Here is a 13,956-nt window from a genome sequence, read left to right as displayed (position 1 = left end):
TGTTGCCACGGTGCATCAGTGGTGGAGGGACTAAATATTTAAAGGAGTGGATGGGATCATGATCACACAGGCTGCTTTGACCAGAATGGTGTTGAACTTCTTGCTGTTGCTGGAGCTGAACTCAGCTAGGCAAATGGAGAGTCCTAGCATTTGAGTTGTGGATTGGGAATAGGGTTTAGGAGTAGGGCGGTGCATTACTTAATACAGAATTCAGAGCCTCTAACCTGTTCTTGAAGCATATTTTGGCTGGCCCAGTTAAGAATTTGGTCAATGGTAAGACTAGTATGTTCACTTTGGGAGATTCAGTAACAATAATGCCTTTGAACATAAAAGAGGTTGCTAGATTATCTCTCGTTGGAGATGGCCATTACCTTTGGCTCTAGCACAGCAGAGATAGCCTCAGAATTGTCCATGAACTGTGAATTTCAATAAGTACTTTAATAACCCCCTTTTACTTTTTGGATATCGTATTTTAAAAAACAGCCCAGACAGTTTGATGCTTTGAACAAAGTAAAACATTTGTTTAAATAAACCACTGTTGCTGAAAGTTATCTAAGTAGTGAAGTTATTGGCCAAATTACTGATGCAAGAAAGGGAAGGTTGCCGAAAATAATATGTGTAGCTTTCAGTACACCTAAGTGCACCATACTATGAGTCCAGCTGAACTTGATTATTAGTATAATTCTTCACACACTCAGGAGAATCCAGGAAATGTCCAATTGCAGGCTTACATCTGATGTTCATCACTGTATTACGAGTTTTGCAAGCATGGGCTGATTGGGTGTGGTTGAAGAGTTATGCTGTCAAACAATTTAGGATTGTCAATTAGGCTTGCAGTGATGGCATACTAATTCAATATTTTGCCACAGCCTTCATGGTGGACACCGAAATCATCCCAAAAGTAACAGGTAATGCAGATATAACTGGAAAGGAGGAACTTAAAACAATCACCATCACTAGGAAAAAGTACTGAGCAAGCTATGGGGATTAAAGGGAGACGGGTCCCTAGGGTCTAATAGTCTATAGCCTAGGTTCTTAAGGAAGTGACAGTAGAGATGGTGATTCTCTCAAGTTGTCTGTAGGTTTCTTCAGAATAGGTGGCATTGTTCTGATGGCAATTTTTCTTGCATAGGGAAAGAAACAGACAGTGATGAGCAAATGGGTCTGTCTTGATCTTTAAATGTAGACATAGGCAATGATGGATGTGTTCACAATGTACAATTGCCCTTCTTAATTTCTCATAAATTCATTTTTTTCATTTAAATTATGTAGGAATTGATGACACAGCTGTTAGCATTGATACCTCATAGCATGAGGGACCTGGGTTCGATTCTGCCCTCTGGCAACTGTCTGTGTGGCTCGTGGTTAGCATTTCTGCCTCACAGTGCCAGTGACCTAGGTTTGATTCCAGCCTTGGAGGACTGTCTGCGTGGAGTTTGCACATTCTCCCTGTCTCTGCATGGGTTTCCTCCCACAGTCCAAAGATATGCAGGTTTGGTGAATTGGCCATGCTAAAAAGATTGTCCATAGTTTTTTCAGGAATGTGTAGGTTAGGTGCATTAGTCAGGGGTAAATGTAGTGTATTGGGGTAGGGGGATAGGTCTGGGTGGGTTACTCTTCAGAAGGTCAGTGTGGACCTGTTGGGCTGAATGGCCTGTTTCCGCACTGTAGGAATTCTCTAATTTTGTTTATTCTCCCTGTGTCTGTTTGGATTTCCTCCCACTGTCCAAAGATGTGTAGGTTAGGTGGATTGGCCATGCTAAATTGCCCTGTAATGTCCAGGTTTGTGTAGGTTAGGTGGATTAGCCATGGGAATGCAGGGTTGTTAGTGGAGGGGGCGGGAATGGATCTGGTGGCGGGGTGGTGTGGATTAAATGGGCTGAATGACCTTCTTCCACACTGTAGGGATTCTATGTTCCCAAGAATTTTCTTTAAATGAAATTGCATCCAGAAACAAGACTGCCAGAATAGGTGTGGTAACTAAAGAGTTTGTAATGAAAAAAAAAATGTTTGCACAGCAATGGATTAATAGGCAAATAATAGTTGTAATGAAATGAGTAACTAAGGGCTGAATTGTATAATATTTTAGCACTGCTATTTTCATTGGATTTCATGGAGAGCTTCAGTCCATGAGCCCTAGTGAGTTTTCTCATGCTGTCTTCCCAAGTAATTAAATACCTCACCCCTATGGTACGTCTTTGACTGACACTGGTACAGTTCTCTATCCATATCACCAACAGCTAGGATGATTCATGATCTCTGACACAATTCCCTCAAACACTAATCTTGCATTGCCTCTGCACTGCCTAGTGACTCACTTGGGACATTTCACCATCTTCTGACCACCTGCGCCAGCAGCCGTGCCACCCACTGTCATCTTCCTCAGTCATTCTCTTTTCTCCATTCTGAGAGAACATAGCTCACAATAGGGTTATGAAGTGCCCAGTATTCGACTGCTCTGTCCTTTGCAGAGAGGATCCTGACCCTGAGCAGCTGACTAATTGTCCCAAAACCTTGGACTCATATTGGAACCTTCCTTTGACTTACAGTGCTGGGACTCCCTGACTAAAGGTTGTCTCTTTGCCTTGACTGACAACCATTCTCCTTAGACTTTGAGACATGGCCATTGTGTAGGCATATTCGTAGCTGGCAAATAGTGAAGGCTTGAGATTGTCATAATATGTTACTGTAGAGTTCTGAGGAAGGGCCACTCCACCCAAAATGTTAATTCTGGTTTCTCTGAACAGATGCTGCCAGATTTGCCGAGCTTTTCCAGCAATTTCAAGTTTTGTCTTTGATTTACAGCTTCTGCAGTTCTTTTGGTTTTTGTTAACATATACACCCCTTTGCCTGGTGTCTGCTGATAACCAGAATAAGCTTACTGGCTTTGTGGCTGAGCTAAAAGCCAAGTCTAGACAGACGTCCAGTGCACCTATTCGCCATGGCTGAGGCAGCAAAGGGTTAAAAGGCAAGGCAGGGATAATGTGAGCATGCAGAAACATACTAAGTGAGGGAGCGTAAAGAATACAAGGGAACAGCTCTGAGATCCAGCGTTTTCCAATCTGTGAGCTGAGCACCTAATGCTGCGGCATCATGATGATTGTTGCTGGAGCACTTCAAAGTGTAACATTAAAGAAGCATACTTTATGTAGATAGGAGGTGAGCCCTGATGGTATGGAGAGGCTGACATGTGTCAGATCCCAGCGTCTGCGGATATAAGGTGCACGTAGCTGATTCCCATGGAGTATGCCCTGAGACATCAATATCAGGTGTCCAGGATGGTGGTTCAGAATAGCAGACAGCGAGCTGGAAAAGCCTGACACTTGCTCTGACTTTCATGTCAGGAATTCTCTCTGCCTAATTTCTATCAATCGGTGATAGAATAGGGGAGTGCACGTTTACAGGGTGAGATTAAGAAAAAAATGAGGTTGATAACGGCCAATAATCCCTGTTAATTGGCCTCTTACTGCTCATTAGCGAGAATCTCACCTTGATGTCCAAAATTTGGTTTAAAAATGAGATTCCTTGTTCTTAATGTCAAGAAAGGCCTTGCTCAATGTCTTATTAGATTCTGCCAAACTTCTCAGTCTTGCCCATGTCCTGCAGGGCATCCTGGGAAAATTCCACCCTATGTCAGCAATGGATGTACCTTTACCTCACCCATTCCAGATAGGCAGGTTGAACAAAAAGGATTCGTGAAATTAGGTCTCTGCCTTTTGCCGATATCCTGCACATCATTTCTAATCAAATAAACGTTCCATGCTTTTTTGATTGCTTCAGTTGAACCCGACTCTACCGAATGTCCAAGCACTGCATTCCAAAGCCAAACCACTCTTGGTGTGAAATTTTTTTTTCTCTCACATTAGATTGCCTATTTTTGTAAATCACTTCAAACCTGTTTGCTTGAGGGAACACCATCTGCACGATCAAGGCCACCACTGATTTTGAAAGCTTCTATCAGCCTTCTTCTCTCCAAGAATAACAATCCCAATCCTGCCAATCTATCTTCTGAACTAAAGTTTCCCATTCCTGAAGCTATTCTTGTAAATCTATTTTGCGCTCTCTCCAATGGTGCTCACAGCTTTCCTATATGGCAACTGAGGTTCAACAAGTATTTTTATTTATTTATTTAATATGTATTGTCACTTGTACCTAGATACAGGCAAAAGTGGGTAATCTTGCCAGGTTCCATAACCATCTTGGCTTACAGAATAAATTACTGAATAAATTGCATAAATAGTAAAATACTGAATAAATTAATATTAGTTTGATAAATTTATAAATAAATTAATACATTAATATTAATATTGAATTGAAACAGCTTCAAAAGTTCATCTTTCACTCTCCGAAGAGTTAACCCTTTCTGCTCCTCCAGTCGCTGCTGTCCAACATTGTCCACAGGCTATTGGTAATGTGCCCCTTTTCGGCCTCCGAACTAGAGATCATCAGCCTGCGAGGATCACACACCTCCTCCGACACTGGGACACTGGGACATCTAATGATGGGTTCTGGTTCCAGGTCCACGGGTGGGGTCATCTTCCGATGTCACCATCCAAGATGGAGTGTGCACTGGAGATACACAGAGCCCCAGCCTTCCGCGGGAGGACACCAGGTAGAGGCTCCAGGGTAATGAAATCAAACAAAAAAAATTACTGAGCTGGAAAACCAACAATGAAGCCATATTGATGTGACAGAATCCGCCGCATAAGCCATGAGCGGCTGAACCTTGTGCTCAAAAGCAAAATATTGCTGACCCCACGACTGCCATCTTAGAAGAATGATAGCATTTAGAAGTTCAGCATAACCTCCTTGCTTTTCTACTCTATTGCCATCAGTCTGTGAATACATGAATTATAGTCCCTGTGCATCGACACGGTGGCACAATGGTTAGCACTGCTGCCTCACAGCGCCAGAGACCCAGGTTCAATTCCCACCTCAGGCGACTGACTGTGTGGAGTTTGCACATTCTCCCTGTGTCTGTGTGAGTACCCTCCGAGTGCTCTGGTTTCCTCCCACAGTCCAAAAATGTGCAGGTTAGGTGAATTGGCCACAGTAAATTGCCCGTAGTGTTGAGTGAATATAGGGGAATGGGTCTGGGTGGGTTGCACATTGGTGTGGACTTGTTGGGCGGAAGGGCCTGTTTCCACACTGTAAGTAATCTAAGACACTGAGATCTCTCTGCTCACCGCACTACCAAGAGTCTTGCCATTAACCCAGCATTCCATATTCATGTTCCTCCGTCCAAAGTGAATCACCTCACACTTTTCGCATTAAACTCTATTTTAAGGGCGGCACGGTGGCACAGTGGTTAGCACTGCTGCCTCACAGCACCAGAGACCTGGGTTCAAATCCCGCCTCAGGCGACTGACTGTATGGAGTTTGCACGTTCTCACCGTGTCTGCGTGGGTTTCCTCTGGGTGCTCCGGTTTCCTCCCACAGTCCAAAGATGTGCTGGTCAGGTGAATTGGCCATGCTAAATTGCCTGTAGTGTTAGGTGAAGGGGTAAGTGTAGGGGTATGAGTGGGTTGCGCTTCGGCGGGTCGGTGTGGACTTGTTGGGCCGAAGGGCCTGTTTCCACACTGTAGGTAATCTAATCTAATCTATTAATTGCTCTGTCTGCCTGCCCGATCTATGCACAAATACAATCAGTTCACTTTGCTGCACATCATGGGGATGAGGAATTACTTAGCTGAAATAGCTTCAGACACACTTTGAACTGATGGTGAAGCCCCCCACCCCCACCCCCCCACCTCCCCCACACCACAAGGCCTCATTGACGTACTGTTCATTACTTGAAACCCTTTAGGCCCCTTCATGCCCCCAAATACAATGAAATCCTGCAATCACAAATCACCCCATCACAAACATGCAGCCTTCACTGATTCCAATCTCCTCTGTGCCATTCTGAGGAAGTATTCTGATCCTTGGGGACCTTAAATGATGCAATAAGAAATTCTTTCCTCATTTACTGTATCATAAATTAAGCAACATTTGTATCATTACAAACACCCAAGTGAAGTCTCTTGTGTAACTGTGAAATCTTCCCCTTTCTGCTTCCCACAATTTGTATGTTGTTCTACCTCTGCCAGTTCAACTGAGCTAGATGCTGGTTACTTATTCTTTTGCTTTGAAAATTAGAATGTCAGTAGTAAATATCTTGCAGGTTATGGAGCTCATTGAGCCTTGGTTCCATTTGCACTTGTCTGAAACAAATATAGTCATCAGGGCAGAAAGGAGCATGCAGATGTCTTTCTGAGGGGCTGCTGGGTGAATGTTTCAGAAGTAGAATCAACTTGATAAGAAAACTTACTTGCAGGTATTCTTTTCCCAACTTCTATCTTGGTCCGCCTGTATCATCAGGCTAGAAGAGCACATGGCTGGGTATCAGTGTAGTCCCACAAACAGTAATGTCATTTGTCCTTTAGAATTGGAGTATTGCTGAAAGAAAGGCACATTTTGTCAAAGGTTTTCATCTTGCACTCGTCAGGACATTGTGCAAAAATACAGATGCAAGGGGAAGTCAAGATTTATACTGCATGGGAAAAAAGTGCTGAGTGGTTGGCGTGAAAACTCTGATTGGTGGATGCATTACAATAAAGAATGCACCCATTCACACAGATTGACAGCTAACAGCCAGGTTTTCATAGAATCTCTACAGTGTACAACAGGCCATTTGTCCCAACAGGCCCACACTGATCCTCCGAAGAATAATCCACTCAGACCCATTCCGTATTACTTTACATTTACTCCTGACTACCGCACCTAAACTACACATCCTTGAACACTGTGGGCATAATTTTTAGCATGGCCAATTCACCCAGCCTGCAAATCTTTGAAATGTGGGAGGAAACCAGAGGATCTGGAGGAAACCCACGCAGACGTAGGGAACATGTATAAACTCCACACAGACAGTTGCCTAAGGCTGGAATTGAACCTGGGTCCCTGGCGCAATGAGGCAGCAGTACTAACCATTGAGCTGCCGTGCCACCTGTTTTGTTAAATTTAAACCAGGCAGTATGACTCTGATTGGTTATGGTACCGCCTGAGAAATGAAAATGGGTGTGGTGTTTCTGCATGTTCTGTCTCTCTGCAAAGAACAGGGCCCTTTGTATTGACATGAAGAGCTTCCTGCAAATGCAAAATACCACACTGTCAGCCTAACTAACAACCCGAAATTGATTGTCTATGTTGTTCCTCACACAATCAGGATTGTATAGCAAATAATATCCAATTACAGAATCACATCTAATGTTGGACACTTGTAACATTTGGAACCACAGGCTGGTTAGCTATGATTAGTACATTACTTCTTGTGAAAAAATAGAAAGGAAATGCTGTTTGATATGCTCTGCCAGTCATTTGAACATATGGTCGACAGACTTGGCATCACACTGTCACTGAAAGTTACATACCACATTACTCATTTATGTGATTGAACACATTTTCAGCTTGATAGAAGCAGGCTGATAATAGTCAACATTAGAGTGGTGCTGGAAAAGCACAGCAGGTCAGGCAACATCCAAGTAGCAGGAAAATCGATGTTTCAGGCAAACGCCCTTCATAACCACTGCATAGTAGCTGTTTGAAACAGCTAGCTTCACCTGTTCCTCAATCTTCAGAAATATCTTGCATTTCCAGGTAGACTAGGCACTCTTAAGGACCAAGAGTAACCAATTTAGTGACTACAGATACTTAATCATTGTTTCTGCATCTCTGCACTCGACCTCCATTCAGTCCCTTTCCCTCCCTCCCTACCCCCTCAGTCTTCAGCATAAATATCTTTCCCTAGTTACAATCAGTTCTGAAGGACAGTCACTGGACCCAAAATGTTGACTTTGCTTTTTCTCCACATATTCTGACATCTGTTGAGGTCTTCAGCAATTTCTGGGGTTTTTTTTGTCAGATTTGCAACATAGAACATAGAACATAGAACAATACAGCACAGAACAGGCCCTTCGGCCCACGATGTTGTGCCGAACATTTGTCCTAGCTTAAGCACCCATCCATGTACCTATCCAATTGCCACTTAAAATTCGCCAATGAATCTGACTCTGCCACTCCCACAGGCAGCACATTCCATGCCCCCACCACTCTCTGGGTAAAGAACCTACCCCTGACATCTCCCCTATACCTTCCACCCTTCACCTTAAATTTACGTCCCCTTGTAACACTCTGTTGTACCCGGGGAAAAAGTTTCTCACTGTCTACTCTATCTATTCCTCTGATCATCTTATAAACCTCTATCAAATCACCCCTCATCCTTCTCCGTTCCAATGAGAAAAGGCCTAGCACTCTCAACCTATCCTCGTACGACCTATTCTCCATTCCAGGCAACATCCTGGTAAATCTTCTCTGCACCCTCTCCAAAGCTTTCACATCCTTCCTAAAGCAAGGTGACCAGAACTGCACACAGTACTCCGCAGTGTTTTGATTTTTTTGGCCAAGTTATGGTCTTCTACGAGTTCTATGCAGTAATGTCCCTTCCAACCAGAGTGCGCTTGCCAACTAATCAGCGTCCTGCTCTCATGCAGTGAAAATGTTGGTTTTCCCCTTGACTTCCTATTCTTGCGAAATGACTTGATGAATGAAAGTTAAAACACTTAGACAAAATATATCGTTTTCCTTCAACAATAAACAGCAATGTCATAATAGCCAGATGATTTGTTTCAGTAAGGCATAGTATTGGCCATGACCCAAGGGAGTATTCCCCTTGCTCTTTCTAAAGAACATCACAGACAATTTCTCAATTTAATCACTCAATTTGGAGAATACAAGTGGAACTGTGCAGGATTTCCTCAGAACTGTACAGGAAACATCTGCCAAGAATATGAGCACAAGACTCTGGAGTGGAATTTGTAACCTTCTGAGATATTGATAAGACTGCCACCTCCTCACTCTTCAATCCCATTGTTGATCTCCTTCACTGTACACTGTACAGTGATAGGAAAATACAATGACTGTAATGCCATAAAATTTGCAGATATTAGTTGTTGCTTTGGTCTGAATGAAGCCTCAAACTTCCCAGTGCTATTCCCTTCCCAATCAATTGTTGCTGATCCCCTTGAAGGAACCAGGGATTTGAATCAACTGAATCCTGGGTCAGAAAAGCACTTTGTTCCAAATTGACTTAGTGTGAGTATACTAAATCCTTTGAGGCTTGGAGCCACAGAAATGCAAACGGACGGTCTAGAGTGTATTTTCTTGTCCAAACAGCAGATAAATATTGATATTCTGAATCCACATAGATTGTTGACCATTTTGGCAGCTGCAGGGATAACCAAACGTATGATTGAAACAAGGAGGATACTGAAGGGGTTTGACCGGGTTTAACAGGATGAATGTGGAAAGGTATTTCCTCTTGTGGGAGAATACTGAACTAAGGTTAAAAATAAGAGACAGTCCAGTTAGAATGAGATCAGAAGAAATATTTTCTCTCAAAGTTATGACTTGATGAGTGAAAGTTAAAACACTCAGCAAAATATACATTTTTCTTTCAATAATAAACAGCAATGTCATAATAGCCAGATGATTTGTTTCAGTGAGACATAGAATTCCTCAAGAAACACCGTGGAGGCAGAGTTTTTGAATATTTTCAAGGTAGAAATGGATAGATTCTTGATAAGGGGGTGAAAGTTAATTTGAGCTTACAATCAAATCAGTTAGCACTTACTAACTGGCAGAGCAGCCTCAACAAGCCAAATGGCCTATTTCTTCTGCTAACTCATTATGTTAACATGTATGTTGATATTCTCATGTGCCTTTGAGTCACAGAGTGTCATTCTAATCTGTTCTCCCATTAGTTTGGATACATCTCAATTCTGTGAAATTAGCAGATGGTGCAGCATCATTTGGGATCTTTCTGTCGTGGTGGCTTAATGGCTTCTTCAAATTTCGTTAGCAGAGATTATGTTAGCAGAGATTATGTGAGCAGACAATCTTGGCTGAAGTCCTTGAAGTTGTCTCTCCCACCCAAGTTAACATCTATTAACTTGCATATGTCATTATGAGGTTTTAATAATTTACTTGTCATTGACCATCTTAACACTTCCATTATATATCTTTATCAATATACAGGCTTATGCATGCTCTGTGGATGCCCCTTTCAATGTTCTCATTAACTTTGGACTTTTTTTTTAATCGCTATGAGCCTAACCCTTATACTTACCCTTATACTTATCTTACCCTTCTGTGCTGATTTAAGTTGTGAAGGTCATTACTTTTTATGACTTTTATCCTTAGCTAGCTTCCTATAGAATTAGCTACAGTTCCCACCATACTTAGAAAGATGTTTAAAGCCATATTTGTCTACAGTCTTGCTATTAGTGTGCTTTTAAGTGTTAATCTTGACCAATGTTATCATTTTATACCCACCAGGAAGCAAATAATATTAGAAACTGCTTCTCCTATATATTAGGTTCAACAATCTTTGATGGCTTCCTTAATGGACTTACTAATAATCATTGAAATTCCCTCTAAGGAGCTGCATTGTCATGGATTATCTCAACAACTGTTTCTGTTCAAGTCAATCATCTTCCTGTTGTGAGTCCACACTCCTGAAGACTGGAAATGACCCTGCAGTACCGATTCCACAACACAACTTCAACTTTTCACCACTGGTTATCTCAGAATTTATGTAGTTCAATTACCTTTTCAGCAATACAGCTTAAAGTTCATTTCTCCATGGAGCTTGCTTTTCTCTCTCTCCTGGGTGTTCCATGACTCCGAGCTGCACAAGCTGTTCAAAACTCGACTTCATCTCAGTCCCCAAAAATATACAGATAATGTAGTTAATATGCTTTCCCTGAAGTAAAGCTAAAATTCAGTTCTTCTATTGTGGAGAATACATATTTCTTTGTCTCACATCCTTCTGAACTTATGTCCCTGTCTGATCTTTTAATCTGATCTTCCGTGATACTCAGCTTTTTCAAGGCAGGATTGAATGTTGCTTTTGGGAAATCCTGATTTCTTACTGTTATGTTTCTTAGAAAATACTGGCATGCTCCTTACCAAAAACAATGCCCGAAACGTCGATTTCGAAGCTCCTTGGATGCTGCCTGAACTGCTGTGCTCTTCCAGCACCACCAATCCAGAATTATTATTTCCTCTAGTTGATGCCTTCACCACTTGCTGCAGGCTAAACCTGGACAAACTTCAGGCTTGAGCTGATAAGTAATAAGTAATGTTTGCCCACATAAATGTCAGGTAATAACCATATCCAATATGAGAACCGATTACAATCTATTCTTAAACATTCAACAATATTTGGTTAATCTATCAACAACATTCAGGGTGCCATTATTGACCAAATGTTTAATTTAGTTCAAATGTGGACAAAACAACTGGATTCCAGAAGCAAGATGAGAGTACCTGCCCTTGACAGCAATGCATGGTGTCAAGGAGTCCTAGCAAACTAAGGTCAATGTGATTTGATGGTCAACTCAATGCTGGTTGGAGTAATATCTTTTACAAAGGAAGGTGGTTGCAATTGTTGGAGATGAATAGTATCAGGTCCAAAGGTGAATGGTGTCAGGTCCAGGACATTTCTGCAGGAGTTCCTTTGTGGGGAAAGATCTGCCACCTGCCAACCCACAATAGGCCCACAAAAGCAAAATTGGCCAACTGTACCAAACAAAAACCCAGAATGCCTCAACAGGGACCAAGCAGGCTGACAAGCAAAACCAGACAGCACTTGCAGACAAGGGAATACACTTCAAACTAACAATGACAGAGCACTATAGCTATCCCAAATCTCCGAATGCAGCTTCACAACCCAGGAATACAAATGCCACACAAAGAGCAGGTCAGACAGAAAGGACCAGCAAGAGCACTACTCCCAGGATAAGACAATGGAAGCACCTCACCACTTCAGAGGAGACATTAGTACCTACCTGCGAAGAGGAATGGAAGCTCTGGAACCATCAATACTGTCAGAATGCTCCATTGTGTAGAGAATCAGGACATTCCTCCGATAACTATTTTCCTATTAGCATCATTGTAAATAGATTACGCCATTTCCAGATACATTGTATTTTTCTAATTTCTAATTAGCCTTGTTGTACAGGATTATTATAAAAATTGGTCTCATCCTCAGCTCGGGGAAGAGAAATTCATGACTGCCTGGGCAGACTGTCTGTGCTGTTTCAGCTTCATCAATTTCTCTTTCACGATATCACCGTACTAATAAACTGTCTGTCAATTTCACTTCGAACTGTGCTTTGTGATTGCTAACTCATTGAGCAATTTCTCAGACATCCTCAGAGTAATATCCTCGGCCCAACCACTTTCAACTGTTTCATGATCTTCCTACCAACATATGTTCAGAAGTGCGGATATTCACTCATGATTGCACCATTCACAAGTTCTCAGATCCTGAAGTAACCTGTGTCCATAAGCAGCAAAATCTGCAATAACAGCCATGCTAGGATTGATAAGCAGCAATTAACATTTGGTACCACACAAGTGGGAGACAATTACCAACTCCAACAAGAGAGAATTTAATAAATCATCTTTGACATTAAATGTCTGTACACCATCCACAAGGCACAAGTCAGGAGTGTGATTGAATTATTTCCACTTGCCTGGATGGCATCTCTGATAACACTCAAGAAGTTTGGCATAACCCAGGACAAAGCAGCTTACTTGATTAGAAGCCCATCCACTGCCTTCAACATTTACACTTTCACCACTGATGCAAAGTAACAGCAATATGAACTGCATTAGCCTGCTTAAGCTCTTTTGACAGCACTTTCTAAACCTGCAATTTCCAACACCTAAAAGTATAAGATCAATAGATGCATAGGAACAACAACACCTTCAAGCCACCTCCAATTCACATCCATTGCCTAACTTGGAATTATATTGCTGTTCCTTCGTTGTTCCTGTGTCAAAATCCTGGAATTTTCTCCATTATAACACTTCAGGTGTTCCTATACCCCAAGGGTTGTAGCAGTGCATGAAGGTCACTAACCATCACCTTCTCCATGGCAATTAGGGATGCTGAATAAAAGTTGCTCACATGCCCACATGCCTTGAATGAATAAAAAGAAAATTAGATCAGTCATACATTTATTGTGGCTTTAAGATCAACTTGGAGGCTAAGTAGACTGCTATGTGTAACTTGACTTCTTGACTCCCTAAAAGTTTGTCTACAAGAAAGAAGTTAGCAATATGATGGAATATTCCTCTCTTGCCTGGTCAAGTGCAGTTCCAACAACATTCAAGAAACTTGACAACATCTAGGACAATATAGCCTGATTGACTGGCATTTCATTTGAGGAGTCAGGAGTCAAGCTACTCACTATAAAATTCCAAGCCTCTGTAATACTTCTGTAGTTATGAAATCTGTGTGGTTGACCTAGGAAAATTTCTGATCACTTGTGAGCACCATGATACTAATGGTGGGGGATTCATTTATGACAATGCTATTGATATTGTTAAGAGTAATGGTTAAGTTCTGTCTTTTTGGACATGGTCAGTGCTTGGCATTTGTATGGACATTGCTTGGAAATAATACTCATGCACAGATAGCTTTATTTTGTCATAGAGGCAAAATGCTGCAGATGTTGGAAATCTGAAATTAAAACAAAAAGGAGATGTTGGAGAAGTGCAGCAGGTCTGACAGCATCTGTTGAGAGAGAAACAGAGTTAACATTTTGAGTCCAATATAATTCTTCTTCAGGTAATTTCTTTTTGTCATTCATGGGATGTAGAATTCACTGGCAAGACCAGCACTTATTGTCCATTCCTAATTGCCTTGAATGAAATGCTTGCTAAAGCCATATCAGATGGTAGTTAATAGTCAATCACATTGCTGTGGGTTTGGAGTCAAATGGAGGTTATATTAGTTAAACATTACAAATTTCCTTCCCTCAAGGACAATAGTGAGCCAGATGTCTTTTTGTGATAAATAACAATCACTAATAGGACAGCATTCAGTTACAGATTTTAAAAAAAAAT

The 13,956-nt window shown here is 41.7% G+C and overlaps 1 long non-coding RNA gene across 1 annotated transcript; it reads right to left on the bottom strand.

Annotated features, from left to right (window-relative positions):
• Nucleotides 1-5,773: 5,773 nt before the first annotated feature.
• On the bottom strand, nucleotides 5,774-12,479 carry LOC122549035. The gene is made up of 3 exons (XR_006311387.1): nucleotides 11,889-12,479; nucleotides 10,647-10,756; nucleotides 5,774-6,438 (listed from the first exon to the last, which is right to left on the bottom strand). It is a non-coding gene; the product is annotated as an uncharacterized LOC122549035 (long non-coding RNA).
• Nucleotides 12,480-13,956: the final 1,477 nt, after the last annotated feature.

Source organism: Chiloscyllium plagiosum, chromosome 4, assembly GCF_004010195.1.
Source record: "Chiloscyllium plagiosum isolate BGI_BamShark_2017 chromosome 4, ASM401019v2, whole genome shotgun sequence".
NCBI lineage: Eukaryota > Metazoa > Chordata > Chondrichthyes > Orectolobiformes > Hemiscylliidae > Chiloscyllium > Chiloscyllium plagiosum.
Note: the sequence above shows the minus strand (reverse complement) of the source record. Positions and strands in the feature narration are given on the sequence as shown.